The sequence below is a fragment of the Meleagris gallopavo genome, chromosome 5, assembly GCF_000146605.3.
Source record: "Meleagris gallopavo isolate NT-WF06-2002-E0010 breed Aviagen turkey brand Nicholas breeding stock chromosome 5, Turkey_5.1, whole genome shotgun sequence".
In the NCBI taxonomy this organism is placed as follows: domain Eukaryota; kingdom Metazoa; phylum Chordata; class Aves; order Galliformes; family Phasianidae; genus Meleagris; species Meleagris gallopavo.
The window spans coordinates 51,233,556-51,251,478 of NC_015015.2; the positions used below are offsets into that span (position 1 = coordinate 51,233,556).

A 17,923-nucleotide genomic window follows, 5' to 3' on the forward strand; every position below is an offset into this window, starting at 1 on the left:
CCACAGCCAAATGACATTGAGATCAGGAATTCTTCCCCATGTAATCCAATTTGATACAACGGCTGCAGCCTTTGGGAAGCTGAAAGACCCTTGAAGCCCACAGCACAGAGAATATCCTACCTGGAGTTCCTGATCTGGTAGGATTTTCCCACCTCCCTGTTCCCAGTGTGCATATTTTGCAGTTGAAATAGTTGATATTATGGGTTATTTGGCTTTTTTTTTTTTTTTGTGAAGAAGATCCTGATGAATGAGAAACCAGACTGGTTTCTACCCCCCAGAAAATCTTATTTTCAAATCCCTAAGCTGGCCAAGGTTTCTTTTGCTTTGCCAGGCTCTGCGTAGCTCCTGAAGATTTGCACGTTCATGTTCAAGATAAGAATCCTACAGCCGTGATCACCCATTACAAATGATTCATTTCCTTTCTTGGCTTGGTTGTGCATGCACGTGTGCGAGGGTGGTGAGCCAGGGGCTGACCAGTGCTCTGGAACAAAGAGAGGAAAAGAGGGGAAAGGGGTGGAGGAGAATAATCTACTCAGCCTCTCAGGGGAATAATTCTTACTGATCTAGGGCTTTTCACCTGAATGAGTTCTGCAATGAGCAGAGCATTAAGGGGCCCCGGGTGGCATCAACATCCATGCTCTACGCAAAGTTCACAAGATGGGTTTGATGAGAGAGCATGAACTTGCCAGTATCCTTCTGAGCTGAGGCTACAGCTGCTTTTCAAGCCAGGAGAGGCTTGAATTGTATAAACCTTTATTAGAAGCTGTTTTATTGTGCCTGGGATCTCACAGTCCCTAGTAGCAGGGTTATAAGGGGGTGCACAGAAATGGCTGGAGCAGAGCACGAAGAGCCCATAGGTCACATAGTAAATGAGTGTGAACAGGCACTGTAGGAGGGGAAGGTGCCTGACTCTTGTTAAGTATAAATAGGTTGACTTACTGCTTTGTGCCTTCCTGGATTGACTGCTTCCCCTCTGCACTCAGTGCTGATGAAAGGAGAAATGTCTGCTCAGGGAGCCTTGGAAGAATTTGCCAGAATGCTGGGTGGGAGGTGAGCAAGGCTGCAGGCCAGTTTTAGCAGGAATCCCCTGTATATTGGGACCTACTTCTCTTTTCCTATCGAGAAGATCTGTCTGCAGGGCTCTAGTTGCAGACTGCGAGAGCTCCTGGCAGGGAAAGCAAGTCACTTGTGAAGGACTTCCTATGGGAAATGCTTACATCCAGTGAGCTTTAACATATTGGAAAATGTACAAAAAGGAAAAATTCCTACATTAGACAGAAGATGGCCTAGATAAGATAAGCAATCTTATCAGGCTCTGAAAGTCTAACTACTTACTTACACCACCCCACACTGAGTATCCTTCCAGCTCACACCTCACAATATATATCAACTATCAAGAAGCCTGATCGTTGTGGTGGTCCTTCCCCATCCATCACACTCTCATTCTCTCCTCTAGCATCCTGGCAACATCTTCTGCAGCTGGCATCAGGCAGAGTGTGGCCCTCAGAGTACGTGCCTCTGACCACCATGCCTCGAAGCATTTTCAAAGCCACGCAATTCTGTGCTCTGGGATTGCCAGGAGTGAGTTTCTAAGGAATTCATTTGTCATTACTTGCAAAATAAATGGAGGCTGATAAGAATCTACATTCTGTTTCCATAAAAACCTATAGGTGCTGGATCTGGTGTCTAAATAGTTTCTCACAAGAACGCACAAGTCACTCATTCTTCTCCATAAAAGCCGGAAAGCACTGCTTGGATCAGCTGTTGTAGTTAATGGTTGGGAGGGAGGCCTTTGCGCTCTCATTATCAGCAGTCACCATGAAATGTTGGACAGGGAGGGCTCAACAGCACAGCAGGAAAAGGGTTTCATATCTGGAAATAATCTTGCAGAAGTCTCTCCTAAGGCTGAAATTCTTGGCAGGAGCCTTTCATCCAAATCCCCTGGGACAGCAAGGCAGCAGGCTCTTGTCCTTTAGTAAAACTTGGCAGCATTCATGTTTTTGAAAAGCAAATTCAAATCTTTAAAAAAAATCCCAAAGGCAGGTACTGTACCAATATAAAATGATACAAAAAAAAAATTAGCTTTTTTTTTTATTTTATGATGAACTTAAACCAACATATTCCATAAGTGACATTTGGCACAGATCTTCCTCACACCTCCTGAGATATCAGATCTTCAGTTTCTCAGTAGTTGCTGAAGCCACTGTGAATTACTTGGTTACTTAAACTTTTTTTTTCTTCCAAATTAAGCCTTCTTCAAAGGATGGCGAATAGGGGCATGTAACTCACAGTCAGATTTTCTGAAGAATTTGGTCTAAATCACAACATTGAAAACCTCATCCTTGCAATTTGCCCCAGCTCTTGGAAGAGACTCATAATGGCATTTACATCTATGCCTCCAGACCTGGGCTTCACAGGACAAAGAAGCAAGCATAAGGTAGAGCTCATTACTTCCAGTTGTCTTTTAGTTTTCTATTATTATCTGTATTTTTTCCATTATAAAAGCATCAGACATAGGGAGGGCTGGGTGGGAGAGACTTCAGTGCTTCAAATAGGGCTTCACAAAAGGGCTAAAGACAAAACCCACAGAACAACCAAGTTAGCATTGTCATCTGTAATATTAGTAACGTGCCCAAAATGGAAAGCATACTTATTGTGAAACCCTCTTGTTGCTGTTTTGTTTGCTCCTTGTTAAGAGTTAATAAACAGAACTGTTTGGGTTAATTTTGTCATGTGTACTACGAGTTGCTAAGTAACATGGCTCCACTCTGCCTGAAGTCTGTGTAGCGAGACAACCAAGAGAGGCATTAAAGTGCTATAAAATAAATGGGATGGATCACATTAGAATGAACCAGCCCCTGCCTTGGCATGTGGAGCGTGATTTTTTTTTTTTCCCCCCTCTCTTTGTCTGAGGTAGAGGAAAAACTGAAGATACAGAGTCCACCTGGTGCTCAAAGGGCAAAGGAGAGGTTGTGCTTTTGGCAGGAAAGAGGCTGGGCAGGGCTCCCCAGGAGATGATGCCTTCAGATTGGACCCAATTTCAGGAGCAGGGCTTGGAGACGAGGAAAAGCTGTATTAAGTGGTGATAAAGCAAGGTGCTCAGAGCAGAAAGCTGTCTGCCTTTGAGAGATGGGGAAAAGGCAGTGATTTTATCGCAGCTTTCAGACAAATGGACTCCTCTTCAAACCAATGCCTAAAACTGTCATATGAATGTAAATTGAGAATTATTTTCTGCAGACAAGTCAAAAAAGAGGTACTGTGTGTAAGGTCTGATTTCATACTGAAAGCAACGAGTAGAGAATGAGACGCTTTTAATAGTAATAGAGACGAAGCATGTTGCCAGGCTGGGAATTACAGGGGAACATGCTGAAAAGTTTTATCAGATGTGCTTTGTTCTAGTATGCAAGCATTGTTTGGCTTTTGAAGAAACCCTAATTTGGATATGAAGGATTTCAGTGTTTCACAGGGGTGTTCTCAGCAGCATAGTCAGTCTCTGCTTCAGCCTCTTCCAAGGACAGGCTGTCAGAGAAAGGGGTTTTTCTATGTGGGGTAAGGATACTGAAGGAAGCATTACAGCCATGTTCTTAGGACATTTCTGTTACAGACTGGAGGTGCAGTCTGAATAAAGCAAATGTCATGGAAAAGAATCATACATTTATCCATTTGCATTGCGAGCCACAACTTCCAGGGCATGTCAGCTTTGGGAATGCTTACTTTGGTGTGAAGAGTAGTGGTTTCAGGGTACAATTTTTCAAGTGCCAAATTTTCTCTTGAATTCAATGACTATAAATAGTGGGAATGATGCTGCAAATCAAGCAGGCCCTAGGGGAGAGAGGAGAAAAAAAAAATAGAAGACTCTGAACACTGATCAGCCAACGGCAGATGTTAGGGGAAACGTGAACAGTGCAAGTCTCAAAATTCCAGAGCTTCCCAGATTTCTCAAAGCAAAACTACTACTTGTCAATGTGGAAAAAAAAAATAAACAAAACAAAAAAAACCTCCCCAGCTTTTTGGTCTTGATGAAGTGTTGGCTGGGTTTAGCACTCGATTGATCTCTTCTAGGACATACCTAAAGCCATTTCTTTCCAGCAGCCAGTTTCCCATCCTCCAGGTGCCTGCAGACAAGCAAAGAATGCTCCCAGCACTGTCTGAGGTCACAGTTAGAGGCACCAGGCTGGTAATTTCCAAGATCCTACCAAGAATGTCCTAAAAGATAGGCAGAGCTCATTTATGGCTTCTTCAATCAACAGGAGGACAGGGTGCATTTCATATGGCTTACGTGTGGAACATATATAGACCATGCATAAACAGCCTATTTTCTTTCGCCTGCAGTGCCTGACATAACACTGTCTGACAATGAATCATGCAGATTCAAACAGTTCACAGTGTGCCACAGATTTAAACATGTAAGTGCCATTTCCTATTGTCCCCAGTCCAAGGAGTTGGTGGAACATCATGTTAAAATAATAGGGCTGCTATTAATAAAGCCATTAGAGTCTGTATTTAGTACTGCTACATGACAAAACACATCAGAGAGGCAGAGGTTCCCATCTGCTGTTATAGTGTTGAACAAAAAGCTGAACCCAGCTAACATGCTTCTCAGTTTCACTGGAGGCCCTGTAGAAATTCTGAGACAAATAAGAGCAGAACAATACTGAATCACTTGTTACAAATGCTGTCCTGTGCATTCCTGCTGATGGAAGACAGTCTAACTTGCTGGCACTATTTCAGCTGGTCACCTTATTTGTATTAAGCTGTGCCAAATGAACACCCTCCCCAGAGATGGATGTAGAACTTCATCAAACCTCAAGAAGAAGGGAGATAGGGGACATCTATTTCAAACAGAAGTATCTTGCAAAAGCAGCAATCCCAGCAGGTTGAGACAGCATCAGAGCATGGCCAGCAGACCTGCTATCTCTCGACAGGAGCTGAGGGTGCGAGTGACAAAATGCAGCACAGCTGAAGGGTCATTTGAACCTCATTAGTCAACCAAAGATGTCAGGTGGATTACAGATAGTTCATATTGCACATTGTAGAAGTCTATTATTATTAATTATATCTGACTGGAAGGGATACTTGGTGCTACAGATCATGCTTGCAAGGCTGAACTTCACCTGAGGAAATGTAGAAGCCACCTGATGAGCGCTTCCCCTTCAGGAAACCCAGTGTCTTTCCTACCATTGACTTTCTTCCGTGTGCCTGGCCACCTTCCATCCAAACTCTGCTTTTTGGTCATAGAACCCTAATATGGTAGGATCATTAAGCTTGGAAAAGGCCACTATGCTTATCTAGTTCAACCATCAAACCATCACTATGATGCTTACTAAACTACATTCCTCAACACTCAGCCCTCCTCTCTAGAATGCTGACTGAGGAATACTAACACCAAATCTTTGAAACCAGCATTTCAAGATTAGTTCTTTCCCTCCCCATCCATGTCAGAAAAAGCCAACAGCTTCTATACCCCTCTGATTATTTGCTTACTAAGAAATATAGCTGTAATGTTATAACGCAATGGAAAGCACAGCAATGACAGCATAGTAGCAAAGTCCTAGGCTGCAGCAAGTGAGGATATGCTCAAACACAGCAACCATAGACATAAAAACAACAGAAAGACTATGCTTACCTTTGTAAGGCCTCAAGTACTCAGGGATCTCCAATAAGATACCCTTACCTCCACTGCCAACCTTTAAATAAGGTCTGGAAAGAGTGGATCCTGGCTCCATCCCTTCCATTCACTCTGGTGCATTGCTTGCACCTGAGCTTCCCTGGGTGGACCCTGCTTTCCCACCAGGTGCTCAATCACTGGTCCAAGCCATGACTTTGCATTTCTGCTACAGTAGGCAATCTGCAATCATTTTTGGTCTGACTGTCTGCTCTGTCCTCATCTTGCCATCCTATCACAGGTTCTTATAGAATCACAGAATGTCTTAGGTTGGAAAAGACCTTAAATCCCACCTGTCTCCAACACCCTGCCATGCGCTGGTTGCCCCCACCAGATCAGGGAGCCTACTGCTGTGCTGCAGATAGGTCACATAGGCACAAGCCTATTTAATTAGGGATTGAACAATATAGTAAGAGGCATGTGGGCCTCTCAGGGGCCCATCTAAATTTCAGTTCATTGAGAGAGAAGCTTCTGAGAAAACAAGAGAGAATTGAATGGGGCTGTACTCTGCTACATGGCAGTTAGGTTGATATGGCAACAAAGGTTCTAAAAATGATGAAACGCAAATGATATTCCCAGCTATATAAATAGCTGTGTCAAGTTGTTATGGAAACTGTCAAGTAAACTGGGTTAAGAAGGGCTACTTTTTCTGCTCTCTCTAGCCAAGGATCTCTGAAATAGCTTGTACCAACACTCTACAAGAACAAAGACCTATGAAAACCAATGAAGCGATGATCAGAGAGGCCCTAAACATGAAGTGGGACCACAGTGCAGTCTCTGTCTGCTTGGGAGGCTAGGACTCAAGGTCAGGCTGGACAGGGCTCTGAGTATCTAATAGAGCTATAGGTGTTGCTGTTCATTGCAGGGGAGTCAGTCTAGATGGCCTTCATAGGTCTCTTCCAACTCAAACGGTTCTATGATTCTATGACTTCACAAGAAATGCTGTACTTGCTCCATTCCCTACAGCACACTGATGGAAGTTGTAACACGGTCTCATAAGAGTCCCCTTCTCAGGGCATGGTGCTCTGGGGAGACACTGTCATCGTTCAAGGCACGTCTGAGTAGATTTTATTTTTCTGAAGATGTAGAGCAAACACTCAATGAGTGAATGCCAGGTGGAGTGGCAGTTGCAGGTGTGAAGCTCTTAGGGCAGACAGGTGGAAGAAGTTTCTATCATGCCTAGAAGTAATTCTACCAGCTTTGAAACCAATGTGCCAGCTGTGGGTTGAAGAAAGATTCAGGTGCCTTTGATGGGAACATGAAAAAATAGAAATCAAAGCAAAAATGTTGAATTGCACCTTAGGCACAAATCTTTTGTCTTAAAGATATACCAAGAGCAGATAGACCCAAAACATTGAAAGCTTCTTGGAATTATCATTCTGTTTTTCAGCAAAGAGATTACTTCAACGTCCTGTTTTCAATCCAACCCCTTTTGTGAAGTGCACAAAGGCACCACTTAAATTAACTTCTTCTTGTGAGATGCCCACTGTGTTGTATTGTCAGACGGAAGATTCTGAGATAATGCACTTGTTCTTGATTAGGAATTCTCCAGCAATGAAATGCAACTTGATCTCTTTGAAAGATACCAGGCAGGTAATTTAACCACTCACTCTATTAACACTGTCCTGTTATTGTCACTGTGTCTGTCTCAGAACATAATTCAGGCAATGTAACTGTTGATGGGATGCACATCCTTCTTATCTTTGTTTCCACCAATGCATTTATCTGGCACCTATCCTTCACAACACGATGTAGATTGGAGTCAGAGGGAATGAGGCTGTTGAAAGATTTTCCTTTCATATTTCTGAAGATATGGTAGCAAAGAGAATTTTAACAGGCTATTACTGTGCTGAGATACAGTGGGTATTCAATCCTTATAAAACTCTCTGTCATATATTTGATTCACCTTTCTAGGGCTTTAGTGAACAGGATGTTAAGACATGGCGATCCTTTTTCTCTGGAGCTGCGTGGAAAAAAAAAACCATAAAATTCACAAATCTGTAGGAAAGAAAGGAAAAACACAGCGAGTTGGCTTAGTGCCAGCATCACAAAAGGGCAGTAAAAAGGATGGGAAAAGTTCCCCTTTCTCTCTGGGAGTAAATTTTTGCCTTTATCCCTTCAGTGAAGAAAAACGGCTGTTTGCTTTGCAGAAGAATGGTGTGTGTGCACAATGGGGAAAGGCTGCGACCCAAAGGTCAAACAGTAAAAACTGTGCTCTGCAAATCATTTTTGAAAGCTGAATGAGTTGCAGTGTGCTCATGCTGGGATGCAGCTCCTGTGGAGGATCTGACCCTGCAGCAGGACAGGAGGACAGTGCTGCTGGTGGGTCGGCAGGGAGAGGGCTTCTCTTGCTCCTCCTGCTTGCGAAGTAAAATATTCTGAGATTGCTTAGTCTGTAGGAAGCTCATAGGAGACTTGATCACTCTCTACAACTCCCTGAAAAGAGGTTGCAACGAGTTGGGGTTGGCCTCTTCTTGCTGGTAACAGTGATAGGATGAGGGGCAATAGCCTGAAGTTGCACTGGGGGAGTTGCAGGTTGGATATTAGGAAACATTTATTCTCAGAAGGAGTGGTTATGCACTGGCACAGGCTGCCCAGGGAAGTGGTCGAGTCACCATTCCTGGAGGTGTTCGAGAACTGTGAGCACTGAGGAACATGGTCAGTGGGCATGGTGGGGATGGATTGAGGTTGGACTAGATAATCTTAGTGATCTTTTCCAACCTTACTGACTGTGATTCTATGATATTGTCAATGTCATGCTCCATCATCATGTAACAGTTGGGGGTGATGATGACACTGGTGTGGTGCAGATGAGGAGTGCAGGCATGGTGGTCAATCCCTCTGCATGCCAGTTCTCCATCTGCCATTGCAGTCATTGAGTCCTCAGGTGATGGGCTGTTTCTCCTTGCAGTATGTTTCTGGTAGAGATTTGAGGCTGGTGCTGTATAAATTAGGGGTAAGTAATAAAGAGAAAAGCGATAAGGAAGAAGATCAGGTGCTGCATAGATGGGCAGCAGTAAAAAAGACCGGAGATAGATTAGTAATGCAAATATTTCTGCTGAGGGGTAAATGCTTCAGAAGGAAGAAATAGAAGATAAAACAGAAAATGAATCAAGCACACAACTGGGAGAAGGCAAGGCTCCTGGTGAATGGCTCCCAGCCAAGAGAATGTGCAGGCAAAGAAAGGAAGGGAGCAATGCAAGGTGTTTTGAGGTGGCTTTTATGAGATAGAATTAGTGACCTAAGGAAACCCAGAGAGGAAATATCATTCTTTGCATTGCTTGCCCTCATCAGGGAGCTACAGCCCTGACAGGGAGTAGGGGAATTAACTCTGTGCCATGCCTGGGAGGCTCACAGTCACCCTAGTATGGATTCCAGAGGCAGGTTGCTGTCCCCTGTCTCCTGTGTGTATAGGGAACTGACAGATAAGATCTGGATGATCTTATGCCCCTGAAAAGTGATGAACCAGGACTGATTGCATGATGTTTTAAACAGGGGAAATGCTCTCAGAAGTAAGCTGTTCTCGCTGTTGGAAGTACATGTAGGATTGTGTCCAAATGATGGGCTCTCATAAGCTCTGTATACCAAGGTTACAAGTTTCTATTCTGAAGGAGTCTCACAATCTTAGAGTCCATCAAAACTGGAAGTCTTAGCATGTATGACACATCTCCAAATGAAGACAAGTGCAAAGCAGAAGAAGAGTTGAACCAAACAGCCCCACTTTCCCTGTCATTTTTCAGATCATTCTAGGGGAGACCGCAGTGGAAGGGGCACTTGGTGAAAAATCCTTAAAAGTCACTTAGTTCTAAAGCAACTCCAGAGAAAAAGAAACAAACAAAACTCCCTCTGCATCTCAAGGCACTTTGCAGTGATTTTCCAGCCCTTTACCAATTGCTTCACAACACATGGGCTGAGCAGTGATTGGAAGCTCGTACATTTTAATGCCAAGTTTTAGAAAGATTTTTCTCAATGTCTACTCCACCTTTGTTTCCTCTTTTCTTTGTGGTTTGGGTCCACCCAGACTCAGAAGCCAAAGAAAAGTGGATGGGCTGACTTACTAGACTTTGCACTTAACAGCTTCAAACATTTTTCATTCATTCCAACGCTCCTTGGAGGTATTCATAACATTTTTGCTACTTTTTTTCCAGCCTTACATGTATATACATTACACCAGATTTCCACTATCAGATAGGGTAATAACCAGCATTAAAAGAGTGTGCTCATTCATATCTTCTAGTTGATGTAGGACAGGAAAGTAGCCCTCAGCTCAGCTCCTTTCAGCTCTGCAGATGCTCACACTGCCCATGACAACACCTCTCTTCCCCAAGCCTTGTCATTTCTTAATGTCATCTTCTTCCATTGTTTCTCCTTGAGATCAGGATGCACATGCCAGCTTTCTGCTGTTTTTATTCCCACTCAGTGCATCTCAGTTTAGATTTTTACTTCTGAACCGAAGCTGTTATTGGGTATGTTCTCAAGCATACTTTGTGGTCCTCACTGGGAATGTGGTCTGAGCTCCTTCAAGGCTAGAGAAAGTTGGCTCTAGAGAACAGATCCACAATGACTTCTGTTTTCTTGCCTGGTGGGAGCTAAAATTTTCTTGTAAAATCCTCCCGGGAGATACAATACCTTTCAAGATTCTCCTCCCTTTCTTTCTTCTTCCCAACAGTGGAAATGCTTTACATACTTTGCAGATGTGTAAGGCTGTTACGTAAAACATCACATGAAGGCAAGGACTCTTGCAAATAATAAAACTGCAGGCTAGTTGAAACCAGCCCCCTTTTTTCGTTTTCCTTAACGAAATGTAAATCTACACCCACACAAACTATGCACGCTTGGAGCAAAACAGTATTCCACATTCTGCAGCAGGGAGGGAGCCATATTCCTGGAGGGGCAGCTGCCTGGCCACGCTCCTTCTCCACTGGGCTTGTGCTTGGTTTCCACATGGGATCTGATCAATGTGTTCACTGATCCAGGTGCCGGTGGGGACGTTGAGGTGAGGAAGAGGGCTGCTGGTTCATAACCCACGGGGCAGTTTTCCTGGAGCATCTGTCTACCCCTGCGGGTTTTGCAGGATAGGAGCTGGAAAGCACTCAGCCTGTTTTCCTTCAGGCACTCTTCCACATGTCCAGGTGAACTTCCCGCTGGATGCACTGCTGCTGGCCTGGGCACAAGTACAAGGAATAAGAAAGGGACCTCTGTCCAGCTGATATGCAGGCTGCCCATTTCCATTTAACAGCATGGACCTTCTGTCCTCTTCTCTCCTGGTTCTCAATGGAGAATCATTTGAGTTGGAAGGGACCCTTAAAAGTCATCTAGTTTAACTACCCTGCAAGGAATGGGGACACCTACAACTCAATCAGGTGCTCAAAGCCTCATCCAGCCTCACCTTGGGTGTCTCCAAGGATGGGAGTTGTCCCACTGTCACACCAGCTTGCTTTCACGCTGCCCCTGGCTCTGGTTTAACTATGGATAAGAACTCTACCACCTCTCTAACATCCAAAACAAGAAAGGACCTGGCAATGCAGGAGGAAAACATCAGTGGGCATCTCCAAACGACTGTGAAAGAAATAACCAAGTCACAGGGCAACCTTCATCATGAGACATTTTTCAGTATGATATCCTAAGATATCAAATTAATTGCATATTATTCAATTAAAAATAAGAAGAAACAAAACCTTATTTACTTTATTTCTGTCACCAACCTATGTAATCTCCAGTATAACTAATCTGACGGTCTGCCTTCACATGAATAAAGAATTTTTCCTCAGGCCACCTATTCCCGTCATCACTGGGGGATGGGGAAATCTCAGATCCATTAACAAAGGAGAAGTCCAAGGATGCTGCTCTGCAGATGGGACAGGACAATTCCCTGTTGCTATTAAAGCGCCTGAACTGGAAAGAGCACATTTCGGCTTGCAGAGGGATTTTCTAAGAGCAATGACTTCCTTTTCTTATATATTTATAAAAAAGTGTTTCCCCTCCTCTTTCCAGAGGTGTTTTATATGCAGTTTTATCATCATTCTCTGCTAAGGAACTGTAACATGGAGAAAAACACCTTGTGAAGAATTCCTTCCTCCGAGCACTAATGCCCTAATTGCTTTGCCTGCTGTAAACCCCTACCCAGAACATGGGCCATCCTGCAGCTGAGACTTGTTGGGCCAAAAGAGTGATCCTAGACCTTCAGGATGCTGAAGTGGAGCTGCAGCACAGACAGAGAGCCTGACAACCACAGCCTTTGCGGGGATCTGTGCTCCCTCCTCCCTTCCTTAGCCTTATATAATGTTACTGCTCAGCTGCAGCTCATGTGACACCGCATCCTTTGTGCGATTGTAAGGCTTTTGCACATCAGCCAAAATGCAATGCTAAACCAATCAGGATAATAAGCGTCCGGCTGTTAGCATGTGGTTTCCAAAAGGGAGGTTGTGTAATATTTCATTTGTTGCTGAGAGAGCCAGGGAAAGGCTCTGCCTCAGAGGGCGGTGGGCATGGAACAGGCTGCCCAGGGCGGTGGGCAGAGCCCCGAGCTGCTGGAGCTCAGGTAGTGTCGGGGCATCGCTCTCAGTCATATGGTCTGATTTTTGGGTGGTCCTGTGTGGGCCAGGAGTTGGGCTCAATGATCTTTATGGGTCCATTCCAGCTTGGGATGTTTTATGCTTCCTGTTGCATCTTTAGCACAAGTCCATGAGGGCCATAGAAGGAACAGTTTTTCTTATCTCTGACCCAAAAATAAAACACAAATGAGGCAGAACAAAAAAAATAAAGAAATAACTGAGACGAGGAGGGATTGCTTGTGAGGCCAAGTCCTAAGTCTGAGGAGTGAGGTCAGAGCACGCAATCAGAAATTTGGGGAGCAGATGACAAATTGACCAATAGTCCTTTAAATCAGTGTCCCTCTCCCAGCCAGCTCCCAGGCACCCAAAGTGCTGCACAAATACAGATAATGTAACATGGCATCCTGTTGGGCAGCTCACTAATTGTTTGGGGATCAGTGGGGATCAGTGGGGATGAAATGCTGCGAGATGGATTTGGGGCTGGGGAGGCTACCAGCGAAAGCTCTGCAGCTGTGGGGCTGTGGCTGCCATTGCCCACTGTATGGGATTTGGCTGCTGTTGGATGGGCACCTGGGCCTGCCTGGGTGTGTGCTTCATGGCCAAGGGGAGGCACAAATGCACCACGGGGGCTTGGGATGACTGCAGGATGCAATCATCTGACTGCTATAATGTTGGCCTAAAGCATATGATACTGGTTATCTTCTCTGAATTAAGACAAATAATGAAAATTAAACATTTTTCTGTACAGCCTAGAAAGACATGTCCCTGACTGGGTATGGTTTGGCACCTAGTTTTGTCTCCTAGTTTTCTCAGTGGGGAATGTACATTGCCAGTAAGCCAGCATGACATATCAAATTCTGCTCTCTGAATACAGCATATTAAAATGCAATTTTTACTTCCCAAATTATATTGAATTATACAGTCAGTTACAATTTTGACAGTAACACTGAACAGAACGCATTTCATATGCTAAGTAAAACAGTTTTTTTTGCTAATTTGCTGAAAAATGTTCTAGTATATCACAGAATCACAGAATCACAGAATTGTAGGGGTTGTAAGGGACCTCCAGAGATCATCCAGTCCAACCCCCCCTATCCAGGACATAATGTTTCTGGGAGTGAAAAGAACCTCAGCAGCAGGTATGTGGTCTGTGATCTTTGCCTTGGGTGCTGGTGGTAATCACACACACGTCTCCAGATGAAGTGACAGATGCTTCACCTGGTATTATTAAACCACCCCACTTCATGTAACACACTGACAAACTTCAAGAATTTATACATAACTGTAAAAAAATTAGCTTACCTAGCTTTCAACAGCAAAGTGCATAGAGTAGATCAAAGATGTGACCCTCCTTTGTACAAGAAGCACATTCCTACATGCCCAATGGCATGCAGGGGGTATCAGGCATGCAGCAGTGCTCAGAGGGCACTGAAGCCCCATGTCCTCAGCAGAGGAGCCCAGAGGCTCCCAATCCGTGGCCCTTCTGCAGCTCTAAATTCATTTTGGCACGTGTCAGGCCAGCGATGCACGATAAGAGATAATTAGTGATTAAATTGCAACCTTTTATCTTGGAAAATGACGGTTGCTTCCTCGTAGGCTACCTACAATGGGTGTTCAGGACAAGGCGAACAAATGTATTTGCTTTGATCCCCAACAAAGCTCTGCAGAAGCAGCTTCCCTGTCCTGAGGCGGCTCCGGCTCTGCAGCCCCCAGGATGCTCCCAGTGGAAGATTTGCAGTAGATGGATGTGCACCCGACTATCTGCTCGATCAGGGCTGTGCAGCAGCAGAGGGCAGCAGCTCGACACGATGCTTCCTCCACTGCAGGCAACTACTTCTCATCTCCCATCAGCTTTTCCTACCGCTTTTTTTCAGACTCCAGGTAACTATGTGTGCTATCAGTGTCAAATTACACCATTTTAAAGTAATCCAAATGTCCTCCGTGGGGAAGGGAGAGTGCTTGCCTGTACCCCCAGCCCCTCGGGAGGCATCTACGGGTGGGGGGGTGCATGCAGGTGACACTGCAGTGGGTGGCTCAGTGCTTCCACATCAGCTCAGGAGGTGGCACCTGAGGCTTAGGGCACTGTGTGGGATGTGTAGTGTGCGGTGAGCACCCTGAGAACCGAGTGGGTTGCTGGGCTCTCCTTCTGTGATGAGTTTGGACCTCACAGAAGTTTGAATAATGCAAAGTAGGCTTTCAGCAAAACCTACATGCTGGCCATACGACCTCAGCCAGTGCTGGCTTCTGCAGCGACTTGGGTGTAAGTCTTTGGAAACAAAGCCAGTTCCTGTGCTATTCAAGTTTCTGATCTAGCACAGAGCACCCAGACCTTGCCTCAGCAGTATTAGAAAAAACACAATCTTCTTTCTTGTGGATACTTCAGTGACCTTAATGCCAAAGGTACTTCAGAGAGAGCCTCACCTAGAAAAACAGGCAGAGGCACAAAAATATGATTCCCTCTATCAGTATAAAAAGCCTCTTCAGAGGCTTCAGAAACCCCAGCAAAGAGAGGGGAAATAAATCATGGAAACCTCTAACGAACCCCACCCTGAACATACCAGCGTGCCAGTAAAGCCAAGGCACATGCAGCAACATGGCAGGCGGGCGCTCACCGCCACATTTTACACAATCCAGTGCAGGTATGCGAATTATTGCCTAGTGCCCTCCTTCCTCTCCGAGACATTCACAGAGCTGCACAAACATGTTGAGGGAGCTGCGGGTTATTTCTTTACCTGCTTTGGCAAGCTCTGCTCAGCCACGTGCTGGGTGAAAGCTTTGCCCCACAGCAGGTCCTGAGAGCTGCAGCCTTGGGTTGTGCATGTTGGCATGTGGAGTTGTTTCCCAGTGCAGCTCTGCAAGCTGCAGCTCTCCTCAAGACAAGGGGGAATGGCTTTGAACTAAAAGAGGGAAAGGTATCGGTTAGATGTTAGGAAGAAATTCTTCACTCAAGGGTGGTGAGGCCCTGGCACTGCTGCTCAGAGAGCTGTGGGTGCTCCATCCCTGGAGGTGCCCAAGGCCAGGATGGATGGGGCCCTGGGCAGCCTGAGGTGGTGAAAGGGAACCAGCCCACGGCATAGGGTTGGAGCTCAATGATCTTTAAGATCCCTTCCAACCCAAACTGTTCTGTGATTCTGTCATTCTATGGAGAGCCTACAAACGTCTTCACTTTGGTGCCCTTTGGTGCTCTGCAATTTAGACACTTTGCATCCAGATTTTCCATCTTCGGCCACTTGTACTATGTACAGAAATGCAGCATTTATTTTTAAACCAAAGGGAGTCACCCAGGATAGAGTTTCACATAGGGACCTCGGAGCATTCAGGCTGTATCAGATTTTTTAAAATGTTAGCACATTATAAACCAATACATTCCCAGTCTGCTTTCCTCACCTCTACTAAAAGAGAAGATCCAGCCAGTGCCATGAGGTTCCAGACAGAGTTTAAATACCATCAGGATTTGTTAAATGTCTGAAAAAAAAAGAAGTGAATGGGTTCCCATCAACTTGATTGTCTCAAGGGGGTTCTTTCTACTGCCTGGTCTGCAAACACAGATGGTACATCCTTGAACACTTTCTGTCCAGAGACCACTAAACTGGCATGGACAAGATGTAGCTCCAAACACTGAACCCTAAACCTAGTGAAATCGTAGAAAGTTTTAGGGTGATCCCAAGCTAATTTTTCCTTTGCAGGAGAACATCATTACTCCTCTCTGCCTCAGAGGACTACTGAAGTTAAGCGACATGAGAGAGGGTATGCAGCCACTCGGTGGCAGGGACAGACACACTTCCTGTCTGTCACACTGGAAGTGCTGATGTACACAGCAATGTCTCTGAACAGGTCGCTGCTGACAGTTGAAGAGTATTTCAGAACCTGATATAGTAGGCTGAGAGAAGCAGGGCCATATCCCAGCCCAGTGGCTGAAAGGGTCTATGTCTGACTTTTGTGCAGTTGGTAATAACAGAGAAAGTTCTCATCAATTCAGTAGGTGAAGGAGATGACAGACACTCAAATAGCACCATAGTAACAGTAGAGGTCATTAGCAGAATTCTGATGTTTACCTCGTAGCCCTTCAGCTATGTCAAAGCCAGCTCCTGAGGACTGCATCTACCTGTGGCACAGGCTGCACAATGCAATCCAGGTTGCCAACACTGCAGTGATGGCTTCAAGGACAGTCTTGGGAGAGAAATCCAGCAGACCCAGCTGCCACCAGTGCTTATCAGAGCTGGAGAAGGCACTGATCATAAGGATTTAAAGAGGAGGATTTGGAATTAACCGTCTGTTAATAATCCCCAGGCATTACCTGTTGCTTGCTCTGTAGATGGCAGCACAAGGAAGCCAACCGACTTGGTGAAGGCAGGCAAGGCGAGAGCGTAGATCTGTCATTAACAGGGTCAGCCTAGGGAGTTATTTCACCTGGGATTTGAACCACTTTCAATTTTTAACAGCAATGGGTTAGGAAAACAAGAAAGAAGCCACAGCTGCAAACAAGTAGTAAAATTAACTTGAAAAGCAAGCAAGGTCCCATGTCACGCAGAGATAGCTTTGAGCTCACAAAACCCCCGATGGTTACCACATAACTTCAGATCAAGAAAGCCACCTGAATGGATTTGCGAAGAGTCTGCTTTCTTTTGGGCACAAACCTGACCTTTAAGCTGTGTTTGAATAGCAAACAGGGACTTGTTGTCTCAATCCCCAAATGTCTCTGCAAAAAAGGCTGGTGTGGCAAAATTTATCAAAACACAACATGTTCAGAGAAGCTTGGAATTTCCATTTGAAAAATGTGGGTAGCTAATAGTCCCCAGTCACCTCCACCGTGTATCTACCCTGCAATCTTTTGTTTGCATTGTGATAAAGCTCGGCTTTGCAATTTACAAGCAAAATATGCCCTCCTGAAGGGCTTTGTTTTCCCTTCCATAGGGCGTGTTGGAGAGGGAGTCTGGAGAGACCTTCATCTGGTGAACTCCCAGGGCTGCTATTTCTGAGCATCAATTTCCTACTTGGGATGTAGATCTTGACCTCTGTGCCCCAAGCCGACTGGTTTGCATAAACAAAACAGCATCGCAAAGAAGTCAAAGCCGGATGTACCTACAGCAAATAAATCTCTTCCTCTCTGACAAACACAGAATGAATTGACCTCTTGCACGTCATGTCTGCTTGTCTGACCAAAACTGTCAGTCACAGCCTTCCCTCTGGAAGCCATGGATGAGACAAGGGATGAAAGGGACGTAAGTGGCATCAGTAAAACCAAAGCAAAGAATGATAGGATTTCCTTTAGCATCTCCATTACTTGATTCCTACAAGTTTTCCAATCACCGCTGGTCAGATCCCGGCCAGTATCTGTGTGCGTTTGATTCATCCGAAGTGAACGAACAAACGCCGCCTGTCGCTCCCTCTGTGTGACCCAGCCCCATTTTTGCATTCGTTTTTCTGGAAGCAGTCCAGCAAACAAGTTCTCCAGCAAGAACATATGGGTCGGAGTGAATTTTAAAGCAAACATCTGTGATCTCTGCAAACAGGAAATCCACCACACTTACGGGCTGGAAACATTTCTAGCTGAAAACTGGGTTCTCTCTGTGCTTGGGCCATGAGATCTTTGGAAGACACCCTGTAATCCCCACACCCAATCAAATCCTTGCAGTTCTCCTCAAATTTCAGATGGTGAATCCTAGAAGCACAACGTGAGGAGACATACCACAAATTACGACAG

The 17,923-nt window shown here is 45.0% G+C and overlaps 1 long non-coding RNA gene across 2 annotated transcripts; it reads right to left on the reverse strand.

Moving 5' to 3' along the window:
• Positions 1-247: 247 nt before the first annotated feature.
• On the reverse strand, positions 248-8,267 carry LOC109367905. 2 transcript variants are annotated; one of them, XR_004159989.1, is made up of 3 exons: positions 5,627-8,267; positions 3,715-3,822; positions 248-2,570 (listed from the first exon to the last, which is right to left on the reverse strand). It is a non-coding gene; the product is annotated as an uncharacterized LOC109367905 (long non-coding RNA). The 2 variants fall into 2 exon arrangements; XR_002115471.2 differs by lacking the exon at positions 3,715-3,822 and adding an exon at positions 4,070-4,206.
• Between the last annotated feature and the right edge of the window lie 9,656 nt (positions 8,268-17,923).